This window comes from Spermophilus citellus (assembly GCF_964194105.1).
Source record: "Spermophilus citellus genome assembly, chromosome: 7".
NCBI classification, from domain to species: Eukaryota; Metazoa; Chordata; class Mammalia; order Rodentia; family Sciuridae; genus Spermophilus; species Spermophilus citellus.
The window spans coordinates 28,028,028-28,048,777 of record NC_138188.1 but is presented as its reverse complement, the minus strand read 5'-3'; positions in this window follow the sequence as shown (position 1 = coordinate 28,048,777).

The following is a 20,750-nucleotide window of genomic DNA, read 5'->3' as shown; positions in this document are numbered from 1 at the left end:
ACAGGGGTTAAACCAGGAAATGGGATAGGAGGTTAAACCAGAGAGGCCCTACATGAGCCACAGAACTTCGCAGTGTCAGGACCCGAAGAACCACAACCAGAGTACTGCACAAAATGCAGGTTCCTGGGCCATTTTCCTTTGGTTCTGTGGGGTTAGAGTGTCTTGGAACCTCATGTTGGGATGCTCTGCCTTACTCTGTCAAGGTTTGAGACCTTGAAGGTCAAGATGCTAATGCATTCTAATCCTAGATCTGCCACATTCTGACTCTGAGTTCTTGAACAAGCCTCAGGTTTTATATCAGAAGTGGGAATTGCCTCTCTTGTCTTTGAGATGCGTCTGACCCATGCTGAGCCAGTTGCAATCCCTTTCCTGGACAGCTTCTTTCCCTCTGCCTCCTTCCTTCATCTTCCCCTCTCCTTTTTCTGGTCCTTTTCCTTCCCCCCATCTTCCCTTTCCCTTCTTCCTTCATCCATCTGCTTTACAAACTTATCTTATCTCCTGCCTTGGCCCTGGGCAGGGAGAGCCAAACCACTAAATTTCAGGCAAGGTCAGCCCTCATTCTAGGCCTGACACTGATGCCTTTCCTCCCTCTCACCCAATCTGCGTCATGCTGTCAAGGGCTGCTGCACATAACACCCACCCAGCGGTCAAGGAAGAAGGAAAATGTCAATGCTTGCCCCAGAATTCCCCCTTCCTACTCTGGGTCCCAGGAGTTATTTTTAGCAGCACCCCTGTGAGAGGATCAAATAGCTCATCCTGGAGCTTGTTGTTTTTGACTGGGCCTTGGTTTCCACATCTGGCAGCCAGGCAAGAAATTCTCCCAGCCTTCTCCTCAAGGAGACCCTGTGGACATGGGGCAACTTTGAAGACAGACAAAACCTCCAACAGGGGTTGAGAGTATAGCTCTTAACTAGCATGTGTGAGGCCCTGGGTTCAATCCCCAGCATACCCTTTCCCTCTACTAATCCTGCCCCCCCACCCCCAATTAAACAAAGCCTCTCTAGCCTGTGCTGCTGATGTAGTTCTGTTTGGGAAGTTGGTGCCTTTTTTGTATAGAGGTAGCCTATACAGAGTGACCAGAGGTTTCAGAAACAGCTCAGCTCTGCCCAGAAGGATTGGAGATATGAGCTCTAGGATTTCTAGTAACAGGACCCAGGAGCCATCATGTGAGACAGAATTTTGGGAAAAGCCAGGACAGAAGGTTCTGAGGCCCCCAGAACATGCCTTGGCCTGATCCTGACTTTAGAACCCCCTCAGGCTTTGTGACATCCTGGAAGGGGCAGCCCAGGCCTGGGCCTCCATTTGTGAAGCCAGCTTTGGGGCAAGGGTGGGTGGTTGCTTAAAGGGGAGGCAGGTCTGGAGTGAAGTTCATAGAGAATATTACCCCAGCCTAGAGAGCAGGAAATGTCCAGAGAGCCCTAGAGGACTCCTGAACCTAGCCCTCTAGCCCAGCACCCAAAAACTGTGGCCCAGATGTGTTCTATTTGGCTCACTCAAATTGTTCTTGTTTGTTTTATTTTTTTATTTTTATTTTGTTTTGGTTTAAGTGCCTACATGGTATTTTCTTCCCTTCTTTTTCTTTTACTTATTTATTTTTTTGTGGTGCTAAGGAATCAAACATGGCCTCTCTCATGTTAAGCAAGGAATGTACCACTGAGCTATACCACCAACCAGTTTCCTTCTTCTTCTTTTTTTTTCCTTTTTGATGGTACTGGAGACCTAACCTAGGGGTGCTCTACTATTTAGCTAGCTCCCCAACCTCTTTTTATTTTATTTTTTTTTTTTTGAGACAGATCTTCCTAGGTTGCCCAGGCTGACCTTGAATTTGTAATCCTCCTGCCTCAGCCTCAGAGTTTCTGGGATCACAGTTGTACTCCACTGTGTCTGGCCCAATTACTTTTTTCTTAAAAAATAATGCTCCACTCCTAAGAAATCATGGTTAAAATAAATAAAGAGCATCAATCTCATTTATCCTGATGTTATGTGGATAACAGTAATAATGACAGGTGACAGATCAAAGAAATTTCCAACTTTTTGAACATTTTCCCATTTTTAAATCATCCTGATAGAAAAATCATATATGGAGGGTCACACCATCCTCATGGCAATCCATCAGAGCAACCATGTCATCTAGATTCTTGTTTTCACCAGTAAAGAACTAGTAATTTTTGAAATTAGCAAGGATATGTTTGGTTTGTTCTACAGTACCTATCCTGAACAGTTTTACTCTCTCTGGTTTGCCTCTCAATGTTGCCTTTTATTGATTTTATATGATCTTTGTGTATATGCATGTGTGTGATACTGGGGATTGAACCTAGGGGTGCTCAACCACTCAACCACGGAGCTACATCCCCAGCTCTTGTTACATTTTTATTTTGGAACAGGGTCTTAATAAATTGCCAAGGCTGGCCTTGAATATGCACTCCTCCTGTCTCAGCCTCCTAATTCCCTGGGATTACAGGCATGCACTACTGTGCTCAGCAACTTCATGCAATCTGTGAATCTATTATGTATCTTCAATGTCCTTTTTTTTTTTTATGCTTTGTATGTACTCTAGCTCTGAGCTATACTCTCAGCCCAGATGTCCTTTTTGTAGCTTCTTTTGTGACGGTGCTTTCCTGCAGGTAATGGTTCATGAAAGCATCAATCTCAGTGATCACTGAGCTTTCATACCTTCCCCCTGGGGGCCTTTCATAGAGGCATTGCCACCAATGAGCGAGTTGTCAGTGTTATCCTCAGTCTTACTGACCTCCTTCCCCTCCACATCCAAGCATAGCCCGTCTGTGATTCCCAATCTTGTAAATGTCAGAGAACATTGTGACTGATGAGGTCTTAGTAGGCAATCATGACTGAAGGGAGATGACAGCAGCACTGGAGTAGGGCCAAGGGTGGGAGCATGTGAATTAGTTATTCACGGTTAACAATGAGGAGATTTCTCATCTGGCCCAGGCAGGACATTTTTCTCCAGTTTTTTACCAGTCCTTCCTTCAGGGTATCTGAGGGACCCTGAGGACATGTGGTGTCCAAGCAACAATACCTGCCTGGCCTTATATACGGGGCATGTATCCAGAGTCCTAAGCCATTTAGAGCTAAAAGACCAAGTCCCTGCAAGGGGAGAGGGCTCACTCAAGCTCACACAGTAAGATGTTTGGGCTGTGGTGGGACCCAGGTGTCCTGCTTTCTAGTCACACAACCTCTGGGTTTATAATGGAGGAGTGCTTAGGTTGGGGAGCTAGGGGAAAGATTAGTGTAGTTTTATTTTATTTATTTTGTTGGTACTGGGGATTAAACTCAGGGATACTTTACCACTGAGCTTCACATCCCTAGCTCTTTTTATTTTGAAATAGGGTTCTGGCTAAGTTGCTTAGGGCCTCACTAAATTGCTTAGGTTGCCCTTGAACTTGCTACCCTCCCAATTTACTAGAATTCTAGGTATGTACCACAACACTTGGAGTAGATATTTTTTTAATTGTAATACTGGAGATTGAATTCAGGGCTTTGGACATGCTAGGCAAGTGTTCTACCTCTGGGTTATCTCCCCAGCCCTGATTAGAATGGTTTGGGTTTTGGGGGGTTTTTTTGGAGGGGGACATTACCGAGGATTGAACCCAGGGATGCCAGGGGCACTAGGGGCACTTAACCATCAAGCCACATCCCCAGCCCATTTTATTTTTTGAGACAGGGTCTTGCTAAGTTGCTTATGGCCTTGCTAAGTTGCTGAGGCTGGCTTTGAACTTGTGACCCTCCTGCCTCAGCCTCCTGAGGAGGATTCCCCTGGGATTATAGGCATGTGTGCCACTACACCCAGTGTTGATTACGACAGTTTAGAGGGGCTCTCTGGAAAGGACTGGCTCAGAGGTGGGGTCCCCACTTCCTGGTCTCATTCCTTCAGCCCTACATGTGGATCAGGCCAGAACAGGGCCCCCCTTGAGGTGATGGAGTAGAGGCAGGTGACAGGAGCAGGCTGAGCCCCTTCTTCTGGCCAGATGCTAAATGCACAGTGTAAAGGAGCCTTCCTCCCACACCTTCCCTCCTTGCTGGGGAGATGTCAGGAAAGGAGTCACTAAAGTCTGGGGATGGTATGGGTGAGGGCACTTGTATAGAGAATGGAGAGAGGAGCACCCATGCTGGAGCTCGGACCTGATGTCAAGGAGATGACACCTAGGACAGAGAGCCTGGCCAAGAGGGCCCCAGTGAAGGCTAGGGAAGGAGACTTACATGGAGGAGGCCAGGGAGGCCAGAGCCAAGAGAGCCAGGGGAGAAGGAGGGCTGAATAGCAGAGCAGGTGGGTGGTCAGAGTCCCAACACATTCCACCATCAATGTGATTATCACCCAGTACAGGGGCTTTCATTCCACTCTGGCCCTGTAGACATTTAAAAACCTGCTCCTTTGGCTCATATTATGGGGAGCTGGAAGGGAAGCAGGGGAGGAAGGAGTGAGTGAGCAATTCAGAGAAATGGTGCTGAGTGACTAGGGCCAATATGAAGGCCAAGGTGGACAACAGTGCTTTAACAGGTACAGCAGCAGCAGCAGCAGCTCTTTATAAGTGTCTGGCCTGGGGCTGTGCTTGTGTACAACTCAAGTCTCCTTTGAAGCAACTATATGAGCCAGTGCAATGATAAGCCCAGAATGGGACAGAAGCTCAGAATGGTTAAGTAACTTGCCCAAAGTCACATAGCCAGCCAGGAGGGAGCATGGCTGACCTGCTGACCTCTGCCTTCTGGCTTGGTCCTCCACCCTGGGTAGTGGAGGAAGTGAGGAATAATGAGGCTGAGGCTGCTTTGAGTTCTTAGGTCTCTGTGGAGATTTCTCTGGTCTAGGTGACAGGTCCAGGCAGATGGGAGTGCTTAGCTAAGGAGGCTGGCCAGGGCGTTGGTTCTGCTACCAGCCAGCCTGACTCTGAGGAGACTTCTAGGAATGCCTGGGAAGCCAGCCACAACCTTGGGAAGGACTCCCACATGCTTGGGGATGCTGCCTACCCTCTATCCCCTGTGCCTGGTCAGTGGCTCCGAGCCTGAACAGTACCAGGGCCTACAGCCTAGCAGAGGCCACCTCTCTGCCCTCCTCTTATTTCTCCTTGGGAGCCCCTGGTAAGAGAAAGATTTTCTCTCCTATCCTCTAGAACTTGTCTCCAAAGGCAGGGAGGAAGACCTGGTCCTTTCTTCCTTACCTCTATTCCCAGTTCCAGCAGCCACTGCGTCATCCTTCTCAGTGCTAACAGAAAGGGTAAGAGCCTTTGTCCTACTGAATGTTGTCTCTGTCATAGGCACAGTAGATCCAGACACCGTGTGTGTTTCACACAAACACCCTATGAACTGGCTCCCTGTAGCCCCATCCTCAGAGTGCTGCCTCAATGAGATGCAGCCTCTCTGGAGCCACCAGCACCTGGAAATGGCATGCAGGCAGTGTTATCTGCTGGCTACAGACGAGGGAACTGAGCCTTGGAATGAGTGACTTTTCCAGAGTTTCAGAGCTGGGATTGGGATTCAAGCCAGGCCTGCCTTCCTGTGGCCACACCGTAAAGTGTCCTTACCTTCTCACTTACCTCCTTGTCAAGACCCTTGCAAGGTATCCAAGGGGCCACTGGTGGCTCTCTTTACAGAAGTTCCTTTTGGGTTTAATTAAACCCTCAGACTCGGGCTGGGTTGTAGCTCAGTAGTAGAGAGCTTGCCTAAGCACATGTGAAGCACCACATAAAAATAAATAAAATAAAGGTATTGTGTCCATCAACAACTAAAAAATAATTAAAAAAATAATAAACAAAACCTCAGACTCTTCTGGGAGCGGTAAGACTACAGGCATTATCGGGCCTCCATAGGTACTGAGTTAATAGATTCTTGCATAAGACTAACCAAATTGTGACCTGCTGACATTCACCAGCTCTAGAGTTGTTGTGGTCCTGATATAGGCTTTGGAGTTATGAGCAAAATCAGCAGAGGAGTGATGGCCACCTGGTAGGGGAAGCCTGCTCAACCCACTCCCACCCTGCATCCTAGCAAGTAAGCCTTTGGATGCAGCCAGGATCAGCAGTGAAGAGGTCTGCAGGGCCCATATAGGTGAGGGCAGCATTTTCCCTGGGACCCATAGATCCTCTGGGGGACACTTGTGAGGCAGAGTGAGGAGGAGCTGGAAGGCCATAGCCCCCCTTGCCCTTGGAAGTCATGAAGTCTGGTATAGGTGGGTGGTGGGAAGGGGACATGAGGTGCCTCTCATAAAAAGGCAATTTGGGCCCAACCTAGGCAAACCTGAGAGCCAACTGAGAGATGAACTTTGTAGTAGGGGATTTGGAATGAGAGGACAGCTTTAAAGCCTTGGGACTCAACTTCACATGAAGCAGACCCTGGGCCCCAAACAGGGTGACTGTGCCAGACCCAGCCTGGAATACATGGGAGGGTGGGGAGCCACATGTTTACCCAATTTCCAGAACCCGTCTGGCTTAATGCACTGGCCTGGTTATGACACCAGCTCTTTGCTTCCCCTCAGCTAACGGCCACCAGCCCACTCAGCCCCAGGTTCCTCTTTGCTGAACTGCCCGCACTAAGGGTCCCTTGGGACTGTGCCTTCTTTGCTCTAACTTGGAAAAACTGGAGGAGGTCAACAGGTTGCTGGCCCATTACAGGTGCTCAATGGGTATTTGTTGACTGAATGAGTGAATGCATGAATGAGTGGAGTGGGAGGATAAATGAGGATTAGTGGTGGACTGTGTGTGAATGAGTGTCTATGGATGAGTCTTTTGGGCCCCAGAGATGGGGCAGTTTGTGGGTAGGTTGTGTCAGCACAGATGCAAGTGTGGGAAGCTAGAAGCTGATGACAGTTCACCAAGGGGCCTGGAGAGGGGAACCTGAGCAAGGTTGTTTACTGGGCACACCATTGCTTGGGCACCTTTGGGAGTCTGCCCTGGGAAAGATGTGTGAGTGGCCAGGTCCTGCCACCCTGCCACCATATCACCACCCATACACATACATATAAGCTGACTTGGGCCCTCCGAGGTATCCCCACCATCATCCTCAACATCTCTCTCTGCACTTGCCCTGGGAAAGTCCATTTCTTATCCCAAACCTGGTCAGGATACTGTGTGTAGTGGCCAGGAGTCAACTGAAACCCCTTGGAGCTGAGCTGGGGTAGAGGTTGTGGGATAGACTACAGAGCAGGTAGCAAATCTTTATCTTGGAACCCAACACCCCTCTTCGTCCTTCTCTTGCACCTTCTTTTGGCCAGCACATCAGAAGATGCCCATAGTTATGTGGTAGAAGGGATCACTTTTCTAAAGCTTGCCTGCATCTTAAGAAGACTTAAGTGACAATTTGCATCTGAAAGTTCTCAGGACTAAGTTTCTGCACTGCAGCTTACTTGTTGGATTTGTAGGTACACAAAAATACCAAGAGCTGTTTTGGTCCCTTTTAAATACATACATAGTCCCAGGGCCACAGGTGTGCAGAGTCACAAACACCACCTCACACATAACTACATGCCCAACTCTCTGGTCATAAGGACAGCAACACAGATACCAACAGCCACAGGTAGCTGCAAAGCCGCATTGCTACAGGTGACACACAAGTATAGCCACAGTGTGCCCCCAGGGCTGTGATACCATCACACGAGGACAGTCACAGTGTGCCATGATTGGGATACCATATATGGTATCACACACACGTGAGCGAGACATGCATGGTCACAGGATTATACTGTTAACCCCTCAGCCCTACTATGTCACCTGTCAAGGGTTGCCTAGCACCCTAGGACGTGGCACCATGCCCTAGCTGTACCTGCACTCATGTTGAAGTCAGGGGTAGAGGTTGTGGGATAGACTACAGAGCAGGTAGCAAATCTTTATCTCAGAACCCAACACCCCTCTGCGTCCTTCTCAATGACTGTCCCTTTCTCTGTTTGCCTCCTCTGTGGTCATCCTGCTCAGTGCCATCTTGACGTCCCTGTACACCCCTGAAAATTTCTAAACTGACCAAAGTATGAACTCAGTGACATTACAGTCAAGCTATGTGACCATAACAACTCCTTCTCCTTTCTGGGCCTTAATTTCTCTGCCTGTCAATGGGAACATGGACTTGGTTTTTCAGGGGTCTCTAGTGCCCATGGAGACTCTGGCATTTCTTGGACTATTTTGCACCTCAGTCTCTACTCAAACCTCTTGGTTAGAAGCCTCTTGTTAATGAATGGGCCCTGGTGAGGTTTCCTTGAGAGCAAAGGAAAGCCAGGCCATCCTTAAGGCCCCAAAGGGCCCTGAGGCAGGTCTGATGCTTGGCTGTCTGCAAGGGCCAGAAGAATGGCTGCCCAACTTGAAGGCAGGGGGGCTGGCCTGAACTGATGACCTGGGATCCACAGAATCCTTCTATAAATAACACATCATTTAGGCCCAGAGGATGGTTCTTGGCCAAAAAAATCTTCTGAGAAGATGCCTTGTGACTTGGCCATGAGCTCAGGCCAAGAGGGCAATCTGAGCACCACAGATGGTCATTGTTTTGGAAAGGCCAAGTTGGTGGCCTTTCATCTTCCCCTTCTTGTTCTTGGATTCTCCCAAGCCTCCAGGCTCCCAGGGCAGCCCAGAGAGTCAATGCATGAAAAACTGTAGCCAAGACCCTCCCAGATCTCGGGGAAAGGTCAATTGGTCTGATTAGGGTCATCATGGAGAGATTTGTGCATTTTTCAAAGGGCAGTTGTTGAGTGGTCACTCTACGCTAGATGCAGCATGGGAGCTTGAGAAAATAAACCAATAAACCAAACACACTGAATCGGCATTTTTCAATGTGGCCAGATGTTTATACAGTGTTCTAGGGTGTTCTGTGATTAAAAAAAAAAAAATTAAAAAAAGTTAAGAAAATGTATTATATAATTTACCTGGACTGAACATAGGTTAAGTGGTTTCATTTTTGTGGATTTTGGCAGGAGCCTTTAACAGGCTGTGTGCCAGAAGCATTCAGAGTTGTGGGTTGGCGAGCTAACCAAGTGTGCCTTGTTTCCACACACAGTTGACCGTATGACCTGTTCTCCTCAGAGCCTCTGGTAGGTTCAGAGTTTTCCAGAAGCACTTGAGGGCTAGTGATGTAACTCAGTGGCAGAGCACTTGCCTAGCATTCAGAGACCTTGGCTTCCATCCCCAATACCACAAAAGGAAAAAATTTAAAAAAAAAAACTAAGAAATGGATGAACTTGAGCCAAACTGCTTGAGCCACCCTTGCCCTCCCTGGAGGGCTCTTTATGATACAATCTCTGTGTGCTACCCACCCCCTGCCATGATTCCTGAATCAGAAGGCAACTGAGGACCTATGTTTGAACAACTTCTCAGATGCTGCTGTCCAGAGCACACTTGAGAAACCATTAATCTTATCTCAGAGTAGCCACAGTGATCTTTCTAAGACCTCAAACTGCATGGAGTTCCTCCTTTGCTCAAAGAACTCCTGTGGCTCCTTTCTAGAAGCCAAGTCCTCACAGGAGTCTGCAAGGCCCACATCTCTCATGGACAGCTCCAAAATCCATTTTTCTTTCCATTAAATTCACCCAGCAAAACCCTACTTCAGGCTTTGCTATTGCTGTCCCTTCTGTCTATAATGTTTGCACCCCACATCTTGGTGGGCAATCTTTCCCTTCCCATCCCCTGTCCCCCATTCTTGTCCCTTTGCTCTTCCAAGAGGCTCTTCTTGGAAACTTCTTCCAAGTTGCCCCCTCCTTCTCCCTAGCTTGCTCCCAATCTCTTTCTGCATACCTGAATCCTATTACCTCTCTTAATCTCTGTCAACTCCAGGAGCCCAGGGCTGTGCCATGGTGTTGACAGCACCATCCGAATGCAGGGCTTGGCACCTCACTTGGGGAGTTGCTGGGGTTCTATTAGATGGGTGGAGCCTGGAGCAGCTCAGAGGGGTTCAGCAGGGCTGAAGCTCAGTCCTCTCAGTCCAACCTGGCCTGAACATGTGGGGCCATCACACATAAGGAAGCAATTATGGGCTTCCTGGTCTCACACCAGGTCCTGTGGCCTAGGAGCATATGAGGAGGGAGCAAGATGACTAGTTTGGGGTAGTGGAGATTGGCCCTCTGGGCTCTGTCTCACCACTCCATGAATCTTATCAGTATTGACTTGTGTTCTAGCACTTCATGTTCCTAATGCATGCTCAGAGGTCATGGCAGTACTGATAAACTCACTTCACCCAGCTTCCCACAGTGACACTGAGGAGTTCACAGGGTATCCTATGGCAAAAACCAGAAAGTTCTGAATAGGGGAGAAACTGGGGCCAGGCCTGTCCTCTCAAACCTTCCCTTTGCTAGCCTGGCCTGGCCTGGGGGTGACCCCAGTGGGAAGCTGAGAAGGAGGTCTTTCTGATTGCCAGATGTATAGGAGTTACTGAGACAGAAGTGAGAGATTCAGTGTTTCTCTGTCTGTGGGAATGGCTGCCCATAACCATGACTAGGGTCCCAGGAACTATATGATTCTGTGTCTGATCCCTGGCCCCCAAGTGGCTGTGTTGGCTACACTCCACAGTCTTCCCCCATCGTGCCAAAGATGTGGAGTTGAATAGCCTTGGGTGTGGAGTTGAATAGCCTTGGGTGTGGAGGGCTGTCTTTGAATTTGCACATGATGTCAGTGTTGGCCTTGCTTAAGATTCCCAAGGAATTTTCCAATGAGCAAAGCTTTGATTTTGCTGGCCCTTCTGCCCAGGAAGCTGACATTATATTCTGAACCTGGTTGTGCCAGGCAAGAGGCTGCAGGCTGAGGTCCCTGAGTCACCTGTCCCAGCCCTCTTGGGTGTAACTTCATGAGTGGTTCTTTGCTTCCCATGCACGTGTATCTGCCTGGGCACTCATATGTGTGTACGTGTAAATATGTAAGCACATACATGGAAATTTGGCCACCCTGAGCTCTCTCATCTGCTCATATTTTTGTTGTTGGTTTTTGTTTGTTTTGGTTTTGGTATTAGGGATTGAACTCAGGGGCACTCGACCACTGAGCCACATCCCAGTCCTATTTTATATTTTATTTAGAGACAGAATTTCACTGAGTTGCTTAGCACCTTGCTTTTGCTGAGGCTGGCTTTGAGTTCATAATCCTCCTGCCTCAGCCTCCAGAGCCACTGGGATTACAGGCATGCACCACCATACCCAACTTGCTCTTCTTATTTATGAGGTTGGAGTGATACCATCACAAGCTCCAGAGCTCCTAGAGCTACTCAAAGCAGGAAGGGACAACACAGGGTCATTTGAGAATGGCCCTGCTGACACCTTGCTCTTTGACCTCTAGCCTCCAAAACTGTGAGAGAATGAATTTATATTGTTTTAAGCCATATAATTTGTAGTCTTTATTATAGTAGCTGTAGGAACTAATGTGCCTGGCTTCTGTTAGGTTCTCTATCTTATATGAGGCTTAGGAGCTTAAACCCTTGCCCACAGAGGTAGGTTGACATTACACATGGGACTGGAGCCCAGCATGGCATAACTCCAAGCCTGTGGGCTCAGCCTTTCCCCTATAGACAGACACCCATGGCCTGTCACCTTCTCTGTTGGTTCCATTCCTTGACCTACCCCCTTACCCCAAAGGGCACCCCATTCTTTCCTTGTTAGTTCCTCTAGACATCCTCATGTTCCTGGCTTCCCCAATTCCATCTCTCTCCTTGTCTTCTCCAGCAGGATTCAGGAGTACCCCCACCATCCATTAAGACCTCACAGTGACTTCAGTACTTGATGCCACTCCCAATTATCCATTTGGGAATTCTGGTTCTCTATGGCCTGGCACTGCCCTTTCCACATTTATGTGCTGTCACAATCTCCCTGTGGCTTGCCCTCTTCTTTTGCCACTCCTCATTCCCTGGCCCAAGCCTCGCACCCACCTCTCCCCTCCCACCTGCTGAACTTCAGGATACTTCCCCGAGGCACTTGGACTCCTCCTGTATTACCCCAGCCCTGTAACATTGCCTTATCTGCTCCTTGTGCCCAATTTATTCTCATACTTTCTCCATAGCTTCCTCCACTCCTGTTTACTTGGTGGCCATTAGACCCTGACAACAAGATCTGGAAGTTCCCCTTCTCTCCCCTTAGTCCCTTGTCCTCAGCCCAGTTCCATAGTTCCTGAACCTTGCTGAAAATAGTAACTGGATGCCAACCCTACCCAAAGAGGGGTAGCCCCTGGCCAGTGTTACCCCAGCACATTGCTCTTAGCCCTAGGCTAGTCACTTGCCACCTTGGAGGTTTTACACAAACTACTCAGTTCTACACATCTTAATAACCTCTGAGGGCTCTGGCCAGTACCTTCCCCCTTTGCCCCAACAGCTTGGCAACAAGCCCTGCTCATAGAGCCATCCTCTAGATGGGGGTGGGGACTGTGCCCTTCACTGGCACACTCAACTCCCAACACCCCCTACTGCCTATAAGGCAGAGGTCAGACTCTCCTGCATGGCATCGGGGGCCACCTTGACTACTGTTCAGGCTCCTGAGGGCCACAAGGTGGAGATAGAGGAGGCCCAGATTCTAAGCCTTGCGCCTTCTCCATAGTAGGGCCTTCCTTATCTCCCCGAATTCAAGGGACTTTGACTCCTAGCATCCATTCTAGCCCCAGGGCAGGAGATGCCACTGCCCAAAACAGGTACAGATCAATTTGGTGAAATGTAACTAAGGGCTGACATAATTTGACTGATCCTGAGCCAGCCTGGTTAGGGAGGAAGAAAGGGCAAGGCCAGAGTTTGTCCAATGTTGGGCTGACCTTTCCTTGAATTAGTAGAAGTTTACACAGAGTTCCTATGACTCTCCAGAGTCACTGGAGTCTTTTTGTTCCCGAGGCATGACAGGACACCAGTACACATAAATATGGATGCACAGTGTACCTGCTTTTCCTGGTTCCCTTCCACTTGCTATTTTTGCTTACACAAGCCTGAATTCCAGCTGTCACTACTGGATACCCTGTGCCTGAGTCCTTTCTTTGCCCCAGGAGCCCTAAGTTCGGGGTGTAGGGCAAGTTGGAAATGTCAGGCTCCAACCATGACTGCTGAGAATGGGTGAATAAACTTGATTCCTTCACTCCTCGGGTAGAATGCCCCTGATCACCCACAGTGGTAATAATACATGTGTTACCAAGTGGTTTCTTGGTAACACACGTATTACTTCTTTCTCTTCCCTATATCACTTTCCTACTTCCTCCTGGTATTTCCTAAAATAACCCCCCAAATAAATGAATTGACCCTTGAATTCTTCTCCAGGTCAGATTCTGGAGGAAATCAGAATCTGGAGGATACATAGGCTTGGGCCAATGCAATGTCTCACATAGGCACATGCACCCACATGGACACATGCAAATACACGCAAGCACTCAGACACAACCATGACGCACAGAGCTGCAGGTGTACACACAGATAAAACCAAACACATACACAAACACAGAAGCTCAGCCACGGAAACACAGACATGGCCACGTCTCCAGACACACATGCACGTGCAGACATACTCACAGACACATGTATGCACCCATGTACATACTCCTGAGCACACAGATGTGCTCCTGATCATACACATGGGTCTGGGGTGCCCATGTTTCTATGGAATACCTGTTGCCCTTCAACACCCTTCAATGCTTCTCATCTTGCTCAGGTCCCCCATCCTGGCAACAGAGGCCTCCTTGCCACCATGCTGAGCTTGAACCCTGTGAGGACACTTACTGAACTCAACCTGTTTGGCAGCCCTTTCCCTGTCTGCCTTCCCTGGAGCAGACATCGAGTTAAGTCTAAGTCACTGACTTTCTCAGACACAGGGGCTGGCACACACCTGCTGCTCTATAAGTGTATGGATTCCAGGACAGGTTTAGGGACGTGGCTGCATCCCACAAACATCTGTGGAATTGAACTGCCCACTCTGGACCCCATAGGAAGCCACACCCAGAGTACAAGTATAATTGGAGATGGTGGGAAGGAATTCTGTATGCTCCTTAGGCCCCGTGATTCCAGGGATTGATTTTTCGGACAAGTCTGAGTGGACTTCTTCCACGCCAGGCCAGAGATGTGCTCCAGTACCCACTGGTGACCAGCAGGGTATGGTACTTACTCTTAGGGAGCTTATAGTCAAAGGGAGAAATGGAGGAAAACCCCGCACATATAAGCAGTGAGATGGATGCAGGCCTGTAGATGCACTGGAGTAGGGTCAGAGGAGGTGTCTCTGAGGAGGTGGTGTTCAGGCCGTGGCCTGAAAGACCATAAACCTGCAAAGCAATGATCGGGGGTAAGCTGGCCAGATCATTGCAAAGATCTGGCAAAGAGAACGGGGGAACAGCCAGCACGAAGGCCCTAAGGAAGGCCTAAATGTGGCTTATCAGAGGGACAGTAAGAAGGCCAGTGTGTGTGGAAGAGGTGGACAAAGGAAGCTAGCATATGCTTTTCCCCTGACTACACTCATCCAAGGAGACAGAAAATCCCCTACATATCTGGCAATCAGACAGGACCAAGCTAAACCTCCTTCCTCTCAGCTGCCCACTAGGGTCACTCTACTGCCCTCTACTGCTCAGGGCCAGTAAAGGGTAGGTTGGGGAGGACCTGCTTCACTCCCATTCCTTCCTGACTTAAAGTCTCTGGTTTCTGACACAGGACACTATGTAAGCTCATCAGGGTCACTGTAGAAAGCTTAGTATCCTTATTTTACAGATAAGAAAACTGAGGCCTGAGATGGGATCTAAGAGCAAGGGAGGGACAGAGCTGGGACTCATCTAATCTGTGTGTCTGGTGAGAGTACCCTTGCTCCTTGGGGTTGTCCATTTATTTATTCAGGTAACAGGGATTGAACCCAGGGGTGCTTAACCCCTGAGCTATATCCCCAGCCCGTTTTATATTTTATATAGAGACAGGGTCTTGCTAAATTGCTCAGAGCCTCACTAAATTGCTGAGGCTGGCTTTGAACTCCTAATTCTCCTACCTCAGTCTCCTGAGCTGCTGGGATTACAGGCATGTGCCACCACGCCTGGCCCAGGGCTGTCCTTTCTGAGTAAAATACTGGGCCGACCACATCATAATAATGCTGAGGGCTTCTTACAAATGCAGGTTCCTGGTCACCCCCACCACAGAATTAGACTCAGGCCTTGAAATTGGGATTTAAATCAGCTCCTCTATGGACTCGGGAAACCCTGCACCCTAGACCTGCTGTGGGCCTGGGACCAGCAGACTCATCCCATTTAGTGACCTGCTGAGTGACTCTTCTATGGCTCTGCTTCTTATCAGATAGACGGTGGTAAGGAGGACGCGACACCACAAGAGCATAAATTGGGGCAACGTTCTAGGTATCAGCTCAACTTGGAGTTAACTGGCCCATCATTTAAACATCAATTTGATATTTAAAGAGAATACTAAAATGTGGAATATATGCTAAACTTTTTGATTGTTCATGATAAAATGTGAGAAAACTGCCACAGTCTGGCTGGGCACAAAATAACCGAGCCACCACAAAGTCTTGTAGGTTCAAACAGTAACTCTTTATTCCCGAACTCTCACCAGCACTCTACACACACTTCCCGGGAACACACTCCCTCCACTGGCCTCTGCATGCCAATTCTCCCAGAACGCTGCGCGAGAACTCAACAGGAACTCCATAGTAGGGGGCTCCCAAGGCAGCAGGATCCTCCCTAATCCCAGAGCCGCCCTAGTCCCGGAGCAGGGTCACCGGTCAACCATTCCCTCTAGCAAAATGCCAGGCGTCAATCCAACTAAACTGTGGCTCTCAACAGAAAACAAAGGATTTTCTAATGTGGGATTAGCTACTTTGGTCCAGTCTTGGCCTCCATCTCTGCTGCAGGGTCAAGTCTTGAGGGCCTGAATGGCTTCCGGCTTCTTAGTCCTTCTCCCTGGATGCATTAGGATTAAGGGGTTCAGGCTTGCAGACAGATGGATTCTAATCCTGGTTCCTCACTTACTAATTCTGTGCCTCAGTTTCTCCATCTTTAAAATGGGCATAACGCTACACCACTCCTGGGTTGTGATTAAGACTTCATGCACACTTGGTGTACACTAACTGCAGTTAATGGAAGCTGTCAGTTAGTTTACTGCTCACAGCCTGGCTTCAGGATTGTTCTCTGCATTACAATTCAAGGTTCCATGTAGGAAGGAACTTTTCTGGCCTTATCGTCCCACCCCAAATGTTCTGGGGACAGCCAGCAAAGCCCTGATGGCCCCAAGGAGCTGTGGCTGGTATCCTTGTGTCTTGCCCGAGGTCCCTGGGGCTAAGCTAGTGTCTCCAAACTCCCCTCAGCGGGGCAGTGGGTACAGGAATAAAAAGTTGCTGTAGCCCCTTGTGTCTTCACCAAAAGACTGAAATTTAAGAGGCTCAGTGACTTGCCAAACACCACAGAGCCAGACCGGATTCTGAACTATACTAGCCAATACAGTATCCATTAGCCATACCTACATTTAAATGAATTAAAATGAAACAAAATGAAAAATTCAATTCCTCAGCTATACTAGACACATTTCAAGTGTCCTATAATCACATGTGACCAGTGGCAACCATATTGGACAGTGCAAATAAATATTTATATTATCCCAGAGGGTTGTTTTGGTCTAGAGTCATGGTTCTCTGCTTTGGCTGTCCACTGGATTCGCCTGGAAAAGTTTTTAAAAACAGCAATGTACTGTCTCCCCCTGCAAAGGTTCTGAATAGCATCCAGGGCTGCAGACTACTGCTTTGAAGCTCCATCTGCTTATTTCCTGCAAGTCCTTAGCTTTGAGTTTATATATTTTTACACTCTGCTCTCAACCCATGTGCGCAGGGCCAAGGTAAGGGAGGAGGCTTGAGTTTTGTGGAATTTGTTCTCATATCCCAGATGGGCTGCCCTCACTCCCTCCCCTCTCCAGGGCATTGTGAAAGAGACCTGGCATCTCTAGCTGGACTCCTCAGAGGTACAGGAAGGAGAACATGGGCCAGACTCATAAGATGTGGTAGAAGGACTAGGCAACCTGAGGCTTCCCCATCTGACTTGAGTGGCTACTGACGAGCTCTGTGTTCACACAGTTCCTAAAAACTGGTCCAGGAGTTGCAGGCAGCTCCAGTCAAGCCACCCACTCTTTACCATGTGGAAGGACAGGCCTAAGCTAGATGCTATCCAGAGAGACTCCCCAATGTCCCTATCAGCAAGGACTTTTATTTTATCAAAATGGCCACTACTATTGGATGGAGGAGAGCTGAGTGAGACTGAAGGTTTATGGCCCCATTGGACCTCTCCTCACTCTGGGATGTTGTCTGCCTTTAGAGAAAGCCAACCACACCAATTTCATAGAATGTACAAATGAACTGCTGTGGACTCCCAGGGAGGGCACCATGCAGAGGTCACTTTCACAACAGCTGTACCATGGGTCATACCCCCAGAATCTCTTGGCTCATTTCAACCCTAGGATGGAACAATATGGCTCCTTGACACCAATCCTCAGGGATATTCCCTTCATTGGTGGCCTAATAAGACAGCCTTACTCCAGACTGCACCAGCTTGCCCCTATTCCTCACACTTCTGTTCTGTATATTACAAGCCCTCTGTGAAGTGTGTAACCTACACACAAAGTGTTCTTCCTTTTCTATCTGTGCCCCACTCATGGTCCCAAGCTCATAGTCCTGAGAGCAGGACCTGATAAACCTAATCCCTGCCCTTTTCTCCAGTTGAGAACCAGTCCTGCCCATCACAGACCCCATTACAATTCATCAGAAATATTGTAATGATTTGTCTATTTATTCAGCAAATATTTATTTATTTATTCACCCTCACTTTGTGTGGGTCTTGTGCTGGGTGTTGCAACACAGTCACGTCTGTCCCCTGGAGCTGACATTCATAGGTAGAAGACAATAACCAAACAAGTTCAGCGTCAGATGATGATAAGGTATTGGAGGAAAATAAAGCAGAGAAAGGGAAGGGGAGGAAGTACAGTGGTCAGGAAAGGCTATACCCAGAAGGTGATATTTGAACAAAGTCCTGCTGGATGTGATGGGTCAAACTGAGCAGACACTGGGCCAACAGCAGGGCAAAGTCATGAAAACAGAGCATGGCTGACACAATTCTTGTTCAAGGAATAGCAAGAAGACCAATATCACTGGAGCAGAGGGAGCTGGAGGAGACCAGCAGGAGTAGAGACAGAGAGGGGTTGGCCAGGTCTTTGGAGCAGAGAAGTATGAAATCATACCCTTCATATTCAATTACAACTCAACATCAAGTTGTGACATGAAAAATAGTTCACAGGATCTCCCTCCCCCACCATGGCGGATATATTATTGTAGTTATTGAGAACACAGAGGCTGGGAGAGGTGTTGTCACTCCTGCTAGCTCACCAAGCCTGGAGGTGGCAGGGCTTGAACTCATCCCCAGACCTGCCCAACCTTGGTTCAAGCACTGTGCTGCCCTCCTTAGAATTTCAAACCTAGTCTATCATCAGATACTAGGCAGACTGATAGCACTCATGGGGCTTTCCAGATGCCGGCTTGGCTGGGCTAAGTTTTAGGATAGGGAGTGATCCTAGTCTTTCCCACTTCTTTCTCGGTCCCACCTTATGATGGCTTTGGCCCTTGGGCAGAGGTATGGGAAGTGATGACAGGATGAGAGACTCTTGCAGGGGACCTGTCTGTGGGCTTTGTACCAGGACAGACACCTCCCTGCTAGCTATGGGGGGCTTGAAAATGAAGCTTCCCTTTCAGCCCTCCAATGTGGTGGTTCCCCCCAACATTATTTGCTACTCCAATATTGAGCTCTGCCACAGCATGGACAGTCCAGTTAGAACTGGACTCCAATCTAATTGAGGTGGCATGGAGGCACAAGACCTGTTTAGTCAGGTTGGGTGTCCCCTGCTCCTCTTCCCTGGTGGGTTGGGATACAGAAGACAGTGGAATCTGGAAAGATCAGCCAATGACTCTCATGTTGAGCAAAACTGACATTTGAAAACTATTTTACAAAGGAGCTCTTCTAAATTCAATTTTCTAAATTACAAGCTCCTGTGGACCAGGGGTGTTTCATAATTATAATTGACAAAAACAGAAACAAACAAAAATTCAAATGAAATAAACCCCAAATCAAAAATGCAACCCAACAATTAAAGAATTTTTTTTTTTTTTTTTTGTACTGAGGATTGAACTCAGGGGCACTCAACCACTAAGCCACATCCCATGCCCTTTCTTGTATTTTATTGAGAGACAGGGTCTCACTGAGTTGCTTAGCATCTGGCTAAGTTGCTGAGGTTGGCTTTGAACCCATGATCCTCCTGCCTTGGCTTCCTGAGCCATTGGGATTACAGGTGCAAGCCATCATGCCCCGCCAGTAAAAGAACTTTTGAGTTTAATGGATAGATTTTCTGTATTATTCAATTTTTTTTCTTAACTTCTCTCCACTAAATATTATGCTGGCAGATAAGAGGTCAATAAAGATGAGATTGTTGGGGCTGGGGATGTGGCTCAAGCGGTAGCGCGCTCGCCTGGCATGCGTGCGGCCTGGGTTCGATCCTCAGCACCACATACAAACAAAGATGTTGTGTCCGCCGATAACTAAAAAAAATAAATAAATATTAAAATTCTCTCTCTCCCTCTCTCTCTTTAAGAAAAAAAAAAAGATGAGATTGTTGGTGGGAAGACCTGAAAATTGTCCTTTGAACAGTGCTGAACTATTTCAGATGAGTGTATAAACAACTATGTCTGATTTCCCCTAGTACTGAGGATTGAACTCAGGGGCACTCTACCATTGAGTTATATCACCAGCCCATTTTATTTTGGGACAGAGTCTCCCTAAGTTGCTCAGGAAGGCTCCAAACTTATAATTCTCTTGTCTTAGAATCCTGAGTTGTTGGGATCACTTATTTTAAGGATTGCATAGTATCTAAAATAAATTAGTCTGAGTATTTCCGATGTAAAGGAACAAATTCTGTGCTGAACCACAGTTAAGATGGGATTAAACATACGCCTGTTTCTTATGTCTGTTCTCAGACTTTCCAGGTCTAAAAGAGACAAGCTCCTCTACAAGCCATCTCACCCAGGTGATAGTTTCCCAGTTAACTGAATGAACCTAGCTCTGGTTTGCAGATCCAGGGATATACAGTCCCTCGGGTCTCTAGATGCAATAAAAAACCAGATGGCCTGACCAGACCCTAATCAATATTGGAATCTGGACAAACTGACCTACACAGGAGAGGTGATAGAAGGTTCTTGAATCTTGCAATCCAGCTGATGAGGTCAACTGCAGGCTGGGAAGCCAGGTAGAGGAAAGGTCTTAACACCAGCCTGGGACTTTGGACCGCAGAAACTGAGTACGGACGGCCTCTGGTGGCGGGGCCCCAGTATTGCCTCCTCCTTCTTTCAGACAATTTGATAGCTTCTCAAAGCTGAAGGGTCCTGAGGACATGCTGCGTCACACTCCCTCGTATTACCAATGGGGAAACTGGCCCACGGAGCAGAGGCGTTTTTCCTGAGGTCACACAGCGAATCAGGCGAGAACTGAGAATCGAATCTAGGTCTCTCCACTCTACGGCTGTGATTCCGAGTGACTCGTGTTCTTTTAAATGGACACTTGTCTTAAGCGCGTTCGGAGGGGCGAAGCACTTAGAATCTCCGAGAGGCGAAAAATGAGCTCTTCATAGCATCTTGGGCGGGTGCTTTAAAGCAACATGACATAGTAGCTCACGTGTCCTCCTTCCGAGGTCCTTGAGGCCGTCGCTTCGGGTGGTAAAGCCTGGCTCCGGCGCGGGGCATCCCGGGAAATGTAGTTCCACCTTTCTCCGGACGCTAAGTGTGGGCCGTGTGGAACTTCATTTCCCACAAG